The sequence below is a fragment of the Chinchilla lanigera genome, unplaced genomic scaffold (assembly GCF_000276665.1).
Source record: "Chinchilla lanigera isolate Chin_1 unplaced genomic scaffold, ChiLan1.0 scaffold00100, whole genome shotgun sequence".
NCBI lineage: Eukaryota > Metazoa > Chordata > Mammalia > Rodentia > Chinchillidae > Chinchilla > Chinchilla lanigera.
In genome coordinates, this window is record NW_004955501.1 from 4,628,125 (window position 1) to 4,640,303 (window position 12,179).

At 42.9% G+C, this 12,179-nt stretch overlaps 1 pseudogene; it reads left to right on the plus strand.

Annotated features, from left to right (window-relative positions):
* Nucleotides 1-8,755: 8,755 nt before the first annotated feature.
* The window catches only part of LOC102019186, a 30,251-nt pseudogene continuing 26,827 nt past the window's right edge, over nt 8,756-12,179 (plus strand).

Consider the following 12,179-nt stretch of genomic DNA (forward strand, 5'->3'; position numbering starts at 1 on the left):
CCCCACTTCAGGACCCCTAGTTTAAAGAGCTGTGGGTCTGGATGCGGCGGGCGCTCCCCGGAGCTCCTGCTGGGAGAGGGCTGGGCCGTTTTCACAGGTTCCTCTCTGACCCAGGCCCCTGCTCCAGACACGCGAAAATGCGGGAAGGCCAGGTGGAAGCTCGGAATGGGCCATCCTGAGCGCTTTACCCACATCGGCTCCTCCAATCTTCACGACAGCCCAGTAACACGCAGCTACCGCGCCATTCTGCTGGTGGGGAAAGAGGCTCCGCTGGGTCCCCCCTCTGCCTCGGGGCAGCGCGGGCGCTCGGCTTTGCAGAGGCAGGGGGCCTGCAGGGTGGAAGCGGCTTCCCGGGTCCGGAGTCCCTGCAGCCGCCACCAGGGGGCGCCGCCTGGCAGTGCGATCTGTTCAGACTCCAGGGCCCACCGCCAAGGGATCACTGCCGCCGGGCGCCACAACCCTGCACGGTGCCGTTCTGACGACCCGGTCCCCAGTCCTGCCTGCTCCCTGTGCCCACCCAGTACCCGTACCCCTCTACTCCGACCACCCTCGAACGATCGGACCCCACCGGCGCCTGCTCACTGGAAGTGGCCTGGAGAAGATTTTCCTTTCCTTCCCCTGCAATAAAGCACAATTTAGTCTGTTTATCTATAGATTCAGCACGGAAGTGCAAAATGCATGTTAAAGAACAAGGAATGAGCCGGGCACGGTAGCACACTCCGGTAATCCCAACTGTCTGGGAGGCTGAGGCAGGAGAATCTCAAATTCATGCCCAACCTGGGCAACTGTGAGACTTAATGAGATTCTGTCAATCAATCAGTAAATAGGCTGGTGATTCAGCTCAGTGCAAAGGCCTGGGTTCAATCCCTAGTACCAGAAAAGGAATAAGAATATAGAGTAAGGGGCCACTAGACCCCAGAGGGTCTGCAGACACACACAGGGTTTCCCTGGGCTCCTCGACCTGTGGTGGGCAGGGCGGCCACTCCGCTGCAGGGGCGGACAGGTGCACCCATACGCAGTCACCTCGGCTCAGCCCGGGCTGGACTTATTCTGTGGCTGCAGGCAGCTTCTGCCTCCTTTTTGCTCCGGTTTTATAAAGGTTTTGCCAGAGCACCTGCTCGGCCCGGCCCACATCTCTGCCCCCTGTCACAGCCTGGGGCGCTTGGGAGGGAAAGTGCTGGTGCACAAGACAATCAGAGCCCCTTCCTCCTTGGGAAGGAAGATGGACACACCAAGAGCACGCAGACTGTGCAGTCACGGTCAGTTCTGGGGCACAGGGTGAGAAGGGGACGTGCAGGGCAGAGCTCGGGTCCCACTTTTCTGCCCAGACCTCTTCTTCCTGGCTTCCAGCTCAGGTAACAGCAATTCAGTTCCACCAAACGCTGGCGTTTATGTCCACTTATCGTTCACTGAGTCTTAATAAGTATATGTACAACCATGCAACTCCACTTAGTCAAGACAGAGCAGTTCTATGACCCTCAGAGAATGTCTCTGTGCTCCTTGTGTACAGTGCTGTGTCTGCCTCCCCACCCCCTCCCTCCTCTCCTGTTTCACTGTAGACTACCTTACCTCTTTCTATAATATCCATGTAATAGCAGCATACACTGCATTCTCACCAGGAGGCAGGGCGATAGATCAGATTGTTTGCAAATGGGAAGGGACCAAGAGATTTCGGGGGTGAAAAAATAATTAAGAAGTGTCACGTACGTGTACCAACTCCCCATGAAGAATGTAATCACTGTATAATGCAAATATGCACTGAAAGATAAAAATTAGGGGAAAAACCAACACATTCTCTTACGTATCTGGCATCTTCTGCTTAGCATAATTTCTCTAAGATTCATTGGTGTGGTTGTATGGCTAAGTAGTTCATTCCTTCTATCTTTAGATAATATTCCATTAGATAAAATATGCCATAATCTGTTTATTCATACAAGTATAGGTTGTTTGTAGTTTTTTATTATTATGAATAAGCTGTTATGAAAATTTATGTACAAGTCTTCTATGGACCCATGTTTACTTCTGGGAAAATACAAGTAAAGACTGCTATAATGTAGGATAAGTATAGTGTTTAATTTTATAAGAAACTGTTTCCAAAGTTATACCATTTTGATATTTCTAACCAGCAATGTAGCATTCTCTCATCCTCCTGTAATTTGTATTTTTCAAATCAACTGTATTAGGGTTTAATTTACATGCAGTAATTACCTATGCATTTTCAGTATTCACTTTGTTTGATATATGTGTACACATCCACATGACTACCGCACCCCAGTAGAGACACAGAACATTTCCACCTCCCTCTTAGGTTCCTTCCTGTCCTTGCCCATCACCACGCTCCCAGAGAACCACTAATGTAATGTCTGTGGGTTAATTTTTCTTGTCCCAAAATTTGAAGTAAGTAGAATCTTAAAGTATGCCCTCTTACCACAGTGCTTCTGAGATCCACCTATATCATTACCTGAACCAGTAGCTCATTTCTGGTTTTCCTCATGCAAAATGGATTTTTATATCATAAAAAATGTTAAGCTCTTTACTTTATGCATGTCTTAAATAATCATGAGTTATTTCAAATTGCTAAAGCACATTGATTTGTCCCAATCTGTTTTACTGCTCTGCAGAGAGTGGCTGAAGCTGGAAATTGATCACATGTGTGGGGGGAAGGTAAGCCCAGTTCAGAACAAAGAGCCCCCAGGCAAGCCACATGAACAAGCTACTTCAGTCCAGGGAACTCCAAGCCCCAAGTCAATCCAAGCAATATGTTACTAGGCAAAGGGGTGTCACCTGACACCAACCTGCCAAATGTAGAAATAAAGGTGCCACATGGTTGAGCAGTTCCTTTTTTCTCCCATCTGGAGAGATGGTTCCACCTGACCTCAGCATTCCTTATAAAGACTTTTATCTTTATTTCACCATCATTCCCCCAGTGAACTTTGAGAGTTCTCTCAAAGTTCTCACTGGGCACAGCACTACTCCTTTAGTATTTAACAAAATATGCAGCTTTAAGTCAAATATCTATACAGTGAACCTACTCTAGACTTGTACTTAAAGACCATCTATTGAATATTCCAGTTTTTCAAATACCCTTTCGGCAGACTCTTAAGTGAGATAAGCTTACGACAGTCAAAGCATCTTGGTTTCTGTGAAAATATTAGCCTTAGAGTCTGCTTCACTGGCTCCTACATGGAAATCCTACAAGATCATGCAGAGGAAAGCACTGTCCTAATCATCCTACTCTTCTTACTTAATTGCCCCAAAATATTTTAATTAAAAACTTTATTACAATTACTATAAATTCACATGCAGTGGTAAGAAACAATGCAGGGATTCTTTGCACACTTTGCCTGGTTTCCACTAATTGCAATATTTCACAAAACAGCAGTATAATATCCCAACCAGAATATCTATGTTGATACAGCCTACCTATTTTATTCTGATTTCCCCAGCTTTCCCTGCTCTCGTTTGCGTATGTGTGCCTGTGTGTAGTTAGCATTATACAGTTCTATCACTTATATAGGTTCATCGCTGCAGTGGAGATGCTGAACAATTCCATCGCCTTAAAGATCTCTCCTGGGGCCTTTTTCTAAACACAACCACTTCCCTTCCTTCTGTTCCCACCCAAGCTATCCTTCTCCCCTGGCAGCCACATTCATCTCTCCTGCATTTCTAAAATGTTGCCATTTCAACATTGTGTGTAGTCAAACACACATATGCAATCTTTGTCACTCAGCATAATTCACTGGAGAGTCACACAAGTTGCTACGTGTATTGGTAGTTCTTCTCTATTTTTTTTTTTAAATGGGATCAAACCCAGTGGCGCTTTACCACTGAGCTATATCCCCAACCCTTTTAAATTCTTTTTATTTTGAGACAAAATATTCTCTATTCTTAGCCCAGGCTGGTATCCAACTTCCAATCCAACTACTTCAGTCTCCCAGTGACAGGGATTAGCAGGGAGTACAGGTCTACACCAGTACATCCAGCACGTGTTTAAATTTTTAAGAAACTGCTACTGCATTTCCCACAGTGGCGATACCATTTCCATTATCACTAGCAATGTGTGGCTGATCCCGTTTCTGTGCATTCTTGCCAGCATTCCATGCGGTTACCCTTTCAGCTCAGCTGTTTTGATAGCTAAGTAGTGGTGCCCCTTTGCAGCTTTAATTTTCATTTCCCTGACAATCATGTAGAGCATCTTTTTTCATGTGCTTATTTGCCATCTCTGTTTCCTTTTCGTTGAAATGTCTGTTCATGTCTATTGTCCATTTTCTCATTATTTATTTTCCAAATGTTGAGTTTTGAGAGTTTTTTGCATCATTCTAAATATATATGAGTCTTTTGTTACATATATGATTTGCAAATATTTTGTTCTAGTCTGTAGTTTACATTTTCATCTTCTCCACATGGGCTGTCACAAAACAAGTTTTTAATTTTGATAACGTCTAATTAGTTGATTTTTTTCTTTTATAGATTGTATTTCTAGTGTCATGTTTTTTTTCTTTTTTACTGCTCAGTAGTTTGTCAATTGACTTATTGATAGATATTTAGGTTGACTCTACCTTTGGCCATTATGAAGAAGGTTACAGTGAACATTTGTGTTAGTGTCTTATAGACAAAAGCTCTCAGTTCTCATGGGTAAATACCTGAGTAGACCTGTTGAATCATTTGGCAAGTACATGTATGTTTAACTGTGTCAGAAATGTCAACTGTTTACAAAGTCACTAAGGTTAGAATTGGGGAACTGCCTATTTTCCATTTTTGACCCTCTTTTTTCCTTTCCATAGATCCAGGTTTTCATCTGGAATTATTTACTCTTAGTCCATAGAACTTTCTTTTTTTTTTTTTTTTAATTTTTTACTTTTTTGGTTTTTCTCCGGTACCGGGAACCGAACTCAAGACCTTGCGCTTGCCAGGCAGGCGCTTTGCCGCTGAGCTAAATCCCCAGCCCCCATAGAACTTTCTTTAGTATTTCTTGTATTACACTTCTCGTGGTGATGTATTGCCTCAGCTTTTGTTTAGCTAAAAATGGCTTTGATTTTTATTTGTAACGGATTTTTAAAAATAAAATGGTTATAAAATTTCAGGTTGACATTTGTTTTCTTTCAGCACTTTAAAAAGGTCATGTGACTGTCTTCTAGATCTCACTAGTTACGCTGAGAAGTTAGCTGTCTATTTGTGACATTGATCTCTATGGAAAATGTGACCACTTTTAATATTTTCCCTTTACTCTAGATTTTCAGCAGTTTGACCATGATGTCCCTGAGTGTGGTTGTATTTATATTTACCTTTCTTGACATTCACTGAACTATTTCGCATCATATCTGAGAAAACATCTGCTGTTATATCTTTCTACTCCATTTTTAGTCTCCTCCCCTTCTGGAACTCACTGTCAAGCCCCAGTCCTGAAAAAGAAAGAAGAAAAAAGAGAACAACTGACCAACAACAACAACAAAATTGAGTGATAGCAATATTTTCCTGTAACCTTCTCCCTCCTGGGTAAAAGTGGAAGTAATGATCTCTCATATAGAGGCCAAGCAGCATCAACCATAAAAAAGACTGATAAATTGAACTCTATGAAAACTAAAAACTTTCATCAAAAACATAATTAAAAGAGTGAAAACAGCATCCTGGATAAGGAAAAGATATTTCCAGCTTAATTAATAGACTTGTATCCAGAATCTGTACATAAAATTCCCACAAGTAAATAAGAAAAAGATACAGAAATAGCCAAAGACTTGTAACAAAAAAGGATATCCAAATGACCAACAAATACATATATTTAAGTGTATTTGAGCTCAGTCATCAAGGAAATGAAAATTAAAACTACAGCACGATGCTATAATACTCCAGCAAACTGGCTAAAGTTAAAAAGCTTGATGCAACTAAGTGCTGGCAAGAATATGGAACAACAGCAACTCTCATATATTGCTGGTGGGAGCATAAGTCGGTATAACCATCTGGAAAACATTTTGGCACTATCTACTAAAGTTGAACATGTGCATGTCATCTGACCTAGACATTCCACACTTAAGCACACACAAGACATAAGTGCACTGTGCATGTGCCCCAAGAGACATGCACAGTATGTGTCCTAAGAACATAATTATTCATAATAGTCCCAAATTGGAAACACCGCACATACATACCCCCTGTATGGCAATGAATATAAATGGCCTGTAGTAATCAGAGCATCACGGAGGAGTCTTAGAAACATTTCACTGAGCAAAAAACTAAAACACAAAGGAACATATACCCAGTGATTTCAAAAACAAGAAAAACTAAGCTGCTGTACTGTAAGTCAGAAAAGGGGTTAAATTTAGGAAGGAGGGAAAGTTTGGTAAGTGGGGGGATGAGGGAGGCTTCTGTGATTGTGATAATGTCCTATTTCTTGAACTCATGGGGGGTACATTGCTTTATCTTAATTCATTGAGTTGTAATTTATGCTTTATGTATATAAGTATAAAATGTTACAGTGCTTTGCACATAGGTGGGCACTATTATAACTGTACCATTAGCCCATAGAAAAAACATAGAATCACCCTTAAAGTAAAGTACATACCTAGTATTTCCTACAGGCTTATTTAAGTACAGGTTTTGAGTAAATTTTAGGTTAAAATCAACACATATTGTTTTCTTATACAGTAACATACTGCTATCTTTTTCAATAAATGGTTTTTGTGTTTAAATGTCCTCAGATGGAAAGCATTTTCAATTGTAGGAGTTTTGCTAATTTGCCTTTACATGCACCAAGCTGTTTGAATGACAGTCATTCCTATGGTACAATACAACACACACCCTGCAATTTATTTTATCCAGAAATTGCTTCAATCCAAAAATCTGAGTTTTTTAAACTTTTTTTTCCTGGTGATAGGGTCTGAACATAGAGGGCCTTGGCACTGTAGGAAATAAACCCCCAGACTCAAGTGTCAGTGCCAGAATGAATGCATTCAGACACAGGGCAAGGCATCACCACAAGTTGTTTTTTCTCTTGCAGGAGGGTGCAAGCATGAGGTATCAGGTGCATAGGACAAATCAGGGTTGGCCCTTTCATCTCTAATGCAGGAGAAGCAGCTGACCTTTTCCCCACTGGCTGGGCAGAGAGGGGAATCTGAAGGGCTGCTGAGGGGAGGAAGAGCCGAAGTGGGGTGTGGGAAACAGAAAGCCCTTGGCTGTTGTCACCGTTACTTTTCTCTCATTGCTGAGACAAAATACCTGATGCCCAAAATTAAGGGAGGAAAGGTTTATTTAGTTCACAGTTGGTGGAGGTTTCAGTCCATACTTGGCTGGCTCCAAGGCAGGATGGCGCATGGCAGAGGGCTACAGTTCACAGTGGGGGGAACACAGCAAAATCAACAAGAGCAAAGTGGAGGAGCGGCAGGAAGAGCAAGCCTCTTTCCTTACATATGCAAACTATTACCACAGGGCAGGTGTAGCACTCACACCCAATCAATCAGAACTCTAAAAGCCCGCCCCAGGACTGCACGTGTCTTTGGGGGGACACTCAGACACAAACCATAACAGCTGTCAGTAAGCTGACTTTGGTTTATAGCTTTGTTCTCAGAATTTAAATTGCTCAGGCATTTTTCATAACTTAGTGTGTTTGGGAGAGGCTGCCTGAGGTGGACTAGAATTCAAGATGTAGACACTATTTTGTGTATATTTTGATAGAAAAGACCTTGTTTCTTACAGCAGAGTTACATCCTTAGCCTCGGTCCCAGCTCCTTTTTTTTTTTTTTTTTTTTTTTTTTTTTTTTGAGACAAGGTTTCTAAGTCACTAAGTTGGTCAGGCTGAACTCAATTTTGTGATCTTTCTGCCTCAGCCTCCCAAAGTGCTTGGATCAGAGGCATCCACCACCATGCTTGGCTTGATTTTTTAGAACTTAATGAAATAAAGAAAAAAGATGACTTTTTTCTTCCTCCTTTCTCAGTCTGTACTGGTAGGAGGAGCAAACAAATTATATGGATTTTTTGGAGGGGTTTTTTTTTTTTGCTTTTTTTCTTTGTTTTTTTTTTTCCGGTACGGGGAATCAAACTCACGACCTTGTGCTTGCCAGACAGGCGCTGTGCCGCTGAGCAAAATCCCCAGCCCAAACAAATTATATGGGAAGAAACTGGATTACCAGTTTTACCACTCAGCATAAACTGTAGTAACGCTTCAGTTTTTAATTGTTTGAAGCTCATCTGGAACTGAACGTTATAATTTACATGCTTTATCTCCCAAAGTATTGCATCTATTTGTTCTCTTTCATCGCAGCGCAATATTTACTTGTTAAATGAAAGTTTAATTATTAACACTGTTTAATTTTATACCCACAAGGTACTTATCGCAAGAACCAAGTCTTTTTTCCCTACCAAGTCTCAGTCCTCTACCCACGAGTTTTTAAAATTCATTTAATATATTTACATACCTCAAAGCTTAAAAAAAAAACTCACAATTTCGCTCAGCTTTCTGTGAGTGCAAAAGCAGTGGAGGCGCCCTCTCCTCCCCTCCTCAGCCCAGGTGCAAGCACACACGGAGGGCAAGCGGTTGGGCACTACGTGCACCAGCCTCTGCCGTCAGCGCCTACAAAACACTTTAATGTTCATGTGAATCTGGGGATGTTTTCTGTGTCTTTAGACTGATGACCTCAGATGCCATGACTCCTATGCCCTGATCTGGCGGGATCCGTGGGGCTGGGACCCCCTCTCCCCACGGCCTCCCAGGCTTGGGGTCCTGCAGGAGCCTCTTTCAAGCTACACACCCGGCGCAGTGCGCATGTCTGCTGCCAGGAAGAAAAGCGTGGAGCGTGGAAAGCAAAAGGTGAAATTTGAGGCTGGCTGCGCGTCTCGGACACACACAGCAAGCGCCCCCTCTGTTCTGGCTCGTGGACTGCAGGCCCTCTGTGGTATTTCACTGCATGAGCCACGTGCGGTTAGTGAAAAGGAAGAGGTGCTTTGGCCAGAACAGCCTCCCGTTGAGGTTGGGTTAATGCGCAAAAGCTCCGGTAAGTGTTTGTGGATCGACTCTCTCTTCGGCCCTCTCGTCCTTACCGAGGTCTCAAAGAGCAAATACAAGGCAGTTTCTTTAGAAATGGCTCCCCAGTCAAAAGTATCCCAAGTCCTTCTTGCCTCAAAGAGTCGCAGGAGGCAAGCCAGTGCCAAAAAGTTTACTTGAAAAGTACAGGGTAAACAGGTATAGGAGAAACCAGCTCTGCAGAGCGAATTTGGGCTGAACAAAGAAAGAAAAGAGGGAAAAGCAAAAACAAAAGTACACGCAGTGTCTAAGAAACTCAGCTTGAGCTAACGTAGAAACCTACCCTAGCAGCTTTCCCTGCAGGCTGCTCTTCTTTTACACCATCCACATCTCCTGGGAGCTTGCGAGTCCTACATAAGGGGCCCTGGTGTCACCCTGGGATCTTGGTTTTGGTTTTTGGTTTTGGTTTTGGTTTGGTTTTTGTTTATTTGGTCTTTTTGAGACAGGGTCTTGAACTCACTTTGTAGCCCAGGCTGGCCTCGAACTGGAAATGATCCTCCTGCCTCAGCCTCCCCAGTGCTGGGATTTCAGGGATCTTTAATTGACAGGTCCCGCTCATTTCCCCCAGCCAACTGTGCAGCGCCCTATCTCCTACATCAGGAGCAGCCAGTGTGGGTGTACATGGGCTGACCAAATATACAGTGTGTGTTTAAATATATTTTTAAAATATATTACACTAAAAGATATTGCTATTAACCCCCCTCAACATATTCCCTCTTGCTCCGAACACACTTATCCCATTGTTCTTGCCATTTTCTGAAGCAGTTCTGGAGTCTTCTTTCTGTCTTTATGACGTATGGTAAAAAAAGAACACGGTGGATGCTTCTGCCTAGTGCCTCCAAGGGAAAGGCAGGCTCGTAAAGGCATTTTGAACCTTATTCACATTGGCACCATGCAATTTCTGACTCCTCCCTAAAATCAAAGTGATTATAAAAGGTACACACTTAGAACTGATTCAGGACATGGAAGTAGCCATGATAGTGCATCTGAAGATACTTAAGAAAGAGGACTTTCAGAACCACATCAGAAAGGGACAGGAACTATGGTGTAGCAGAGGAGGGCACAGCAAAGTGCTGGCCAAGTGGGCATGACCTGTCAATCACCATGGAGATCTAGGGCAAGCAGTAACAGTTTCCAAGCCCTGCCTCTGGTACCAGTCAGAGGATGCTATCTTCACTGCTTCTGGGACAAGATAAAGGATCTGGTGGAACAGCCTCTGTCTGACGGTGGAATGGGGATATAACTAGCCTCGTGGTCAGTGCCTTCAGAGCATATTTCTTTTCCTGCTATACCTGCCCGCACTCACTGTGCAGAGCACTTTTTCCAGTGCACTTTTTCTCCCTTCTTTTCCTATCTTTAATACCTTTAATAAATGTGAAGCCCCACTATCCCATTTCTTCTCCATTTCTTTGCTCAGAACGACAAGAACCTGGAAAGAATTTCTAGAAGGAACGCCCAGCATCCCAGTACCCTGCTAAGTGTGTTCAAAGCTAAGGGTAGTATTTTAAGGAAGAGTAACAGCAATGTCACATTTGCTGTAATACACTTTTTAAAATGTAAAGGTTCACCGTATGTTATGATCACATCATTATATTATCCAACTGAAGCCTTATTCTCTAGCCACAGAGTTGGTAAGAAAGGGAAGCTAGGGTTGCCTTGAGGACATCTGGACACCTCCATCTCAGTCTAGGGTCAGTAAAGGAAATTTCTTAGGTATGGACCTCATAGTTCAAGTCAGAGTAAACTCATTCATTCACACCTTTCGAATGGAAGTCTTAATTTAGATAAGGCAAAATAGCTACCTCTGGAGGAGATTGAAACATTTCTAGCATTTTCTTAATCATTGGTTTTACTGTAAACTCTCATAACTCCTGAAGATATAGTCACTTCCTAATTCCCAGAACCTTTGCAGACGTAATTAAATTTGTGCTCACAGATGAAGAGATTGCCCTGGACTATCTGGCTAGGCCCTCAATACAATTTGCAAGTATCCTTATAACAGGGAAGAGGAGAGGCTAGGCACGCACAGCCTGAGGAGCAGAGGATATGTCAAGCAGACGGGGATCAGAAGGGTGCAGCCACAGCCCCCAGACTCCGGAAGGGCTGTGGAGCAGACTCTCCCTTGGAGCCTCCCAGGGAACAAGGCCTGCTGTCACCATCTATGTCAGCCTTCAGACCTCCAGAGCCGGGGGAGGATAAATGTCTGCTGTTTTCAAGTCACCAAGTTTGTCCCAGCAACCACAGGACATTAACCTGCCACCTTTGCACTAGAAAACCTCCTTGGTGACAAGGTTTTTGAAATCTTGGGTTGCACCTAGCAGGCCTACAGGGGAGCATCTCCTTTCCACGCATGATTTAGTGATTCTCAAGCAAAATCAGCCCCTCGTTAGCTCTAAGCTGGCGGCAGTTTGCCAGGCTCCCTGACACCGCCAGATAGAGCCTGAGCGCGTCCTCTCCCACTTACCTCGCGTACGTCTGAATTGTACCTCCCGAGCTGTCATACAAGAGACTTTGTGTTTTGTTTAGAGATGAATCTGCCACAAATTCTTATAACAATCTTTTTAAGAAGGAAACACTTTCTATTACATGTTTTATTAAGAAGGAAACACTTTCTATTACATGTTTTATTCACCAAAAACTCTACTGAGTTTATAAATTCTCAGATTAATCAGAACAAGACTGGAGAGCAAATAGCCAGGGATTGCTTGTCAAGGGGTTGTGGAACAAATCAAATTTCCTGCCACAGTACAGTTTGTAACTCTAGGTCAGTGATGGCGAACCTTTTAGAACCTTCAATGATACACTGGCTGTGGTGCCATAGGTTTGCCATCACAGTTCTAAGTGAAAAATCACAATGCCTATGGCAAACATCTTAATAACTACACTTTAACAAATACACAAAATAAAACAAGCACTGCAGTTTTCGTGGCCTGGAGATTAAGGGTCTTTGCGAATTAACAGTATTAGTGATAAACTGGAAAAGATTACTAGAATACTTCTCAAAAAGAAAAAAACTACTCAAACTTATGACAACAAGATTTAAATAAGCAGAATTAATCTGCTCCATTTTCTCTCTTATGTAAAGAAAAATCAGTGTGGGATTTGTACAAAGAATGCATGATCATTATAAATTATTCAAGCACCGCTTAGAGGTTAAAACAATTCA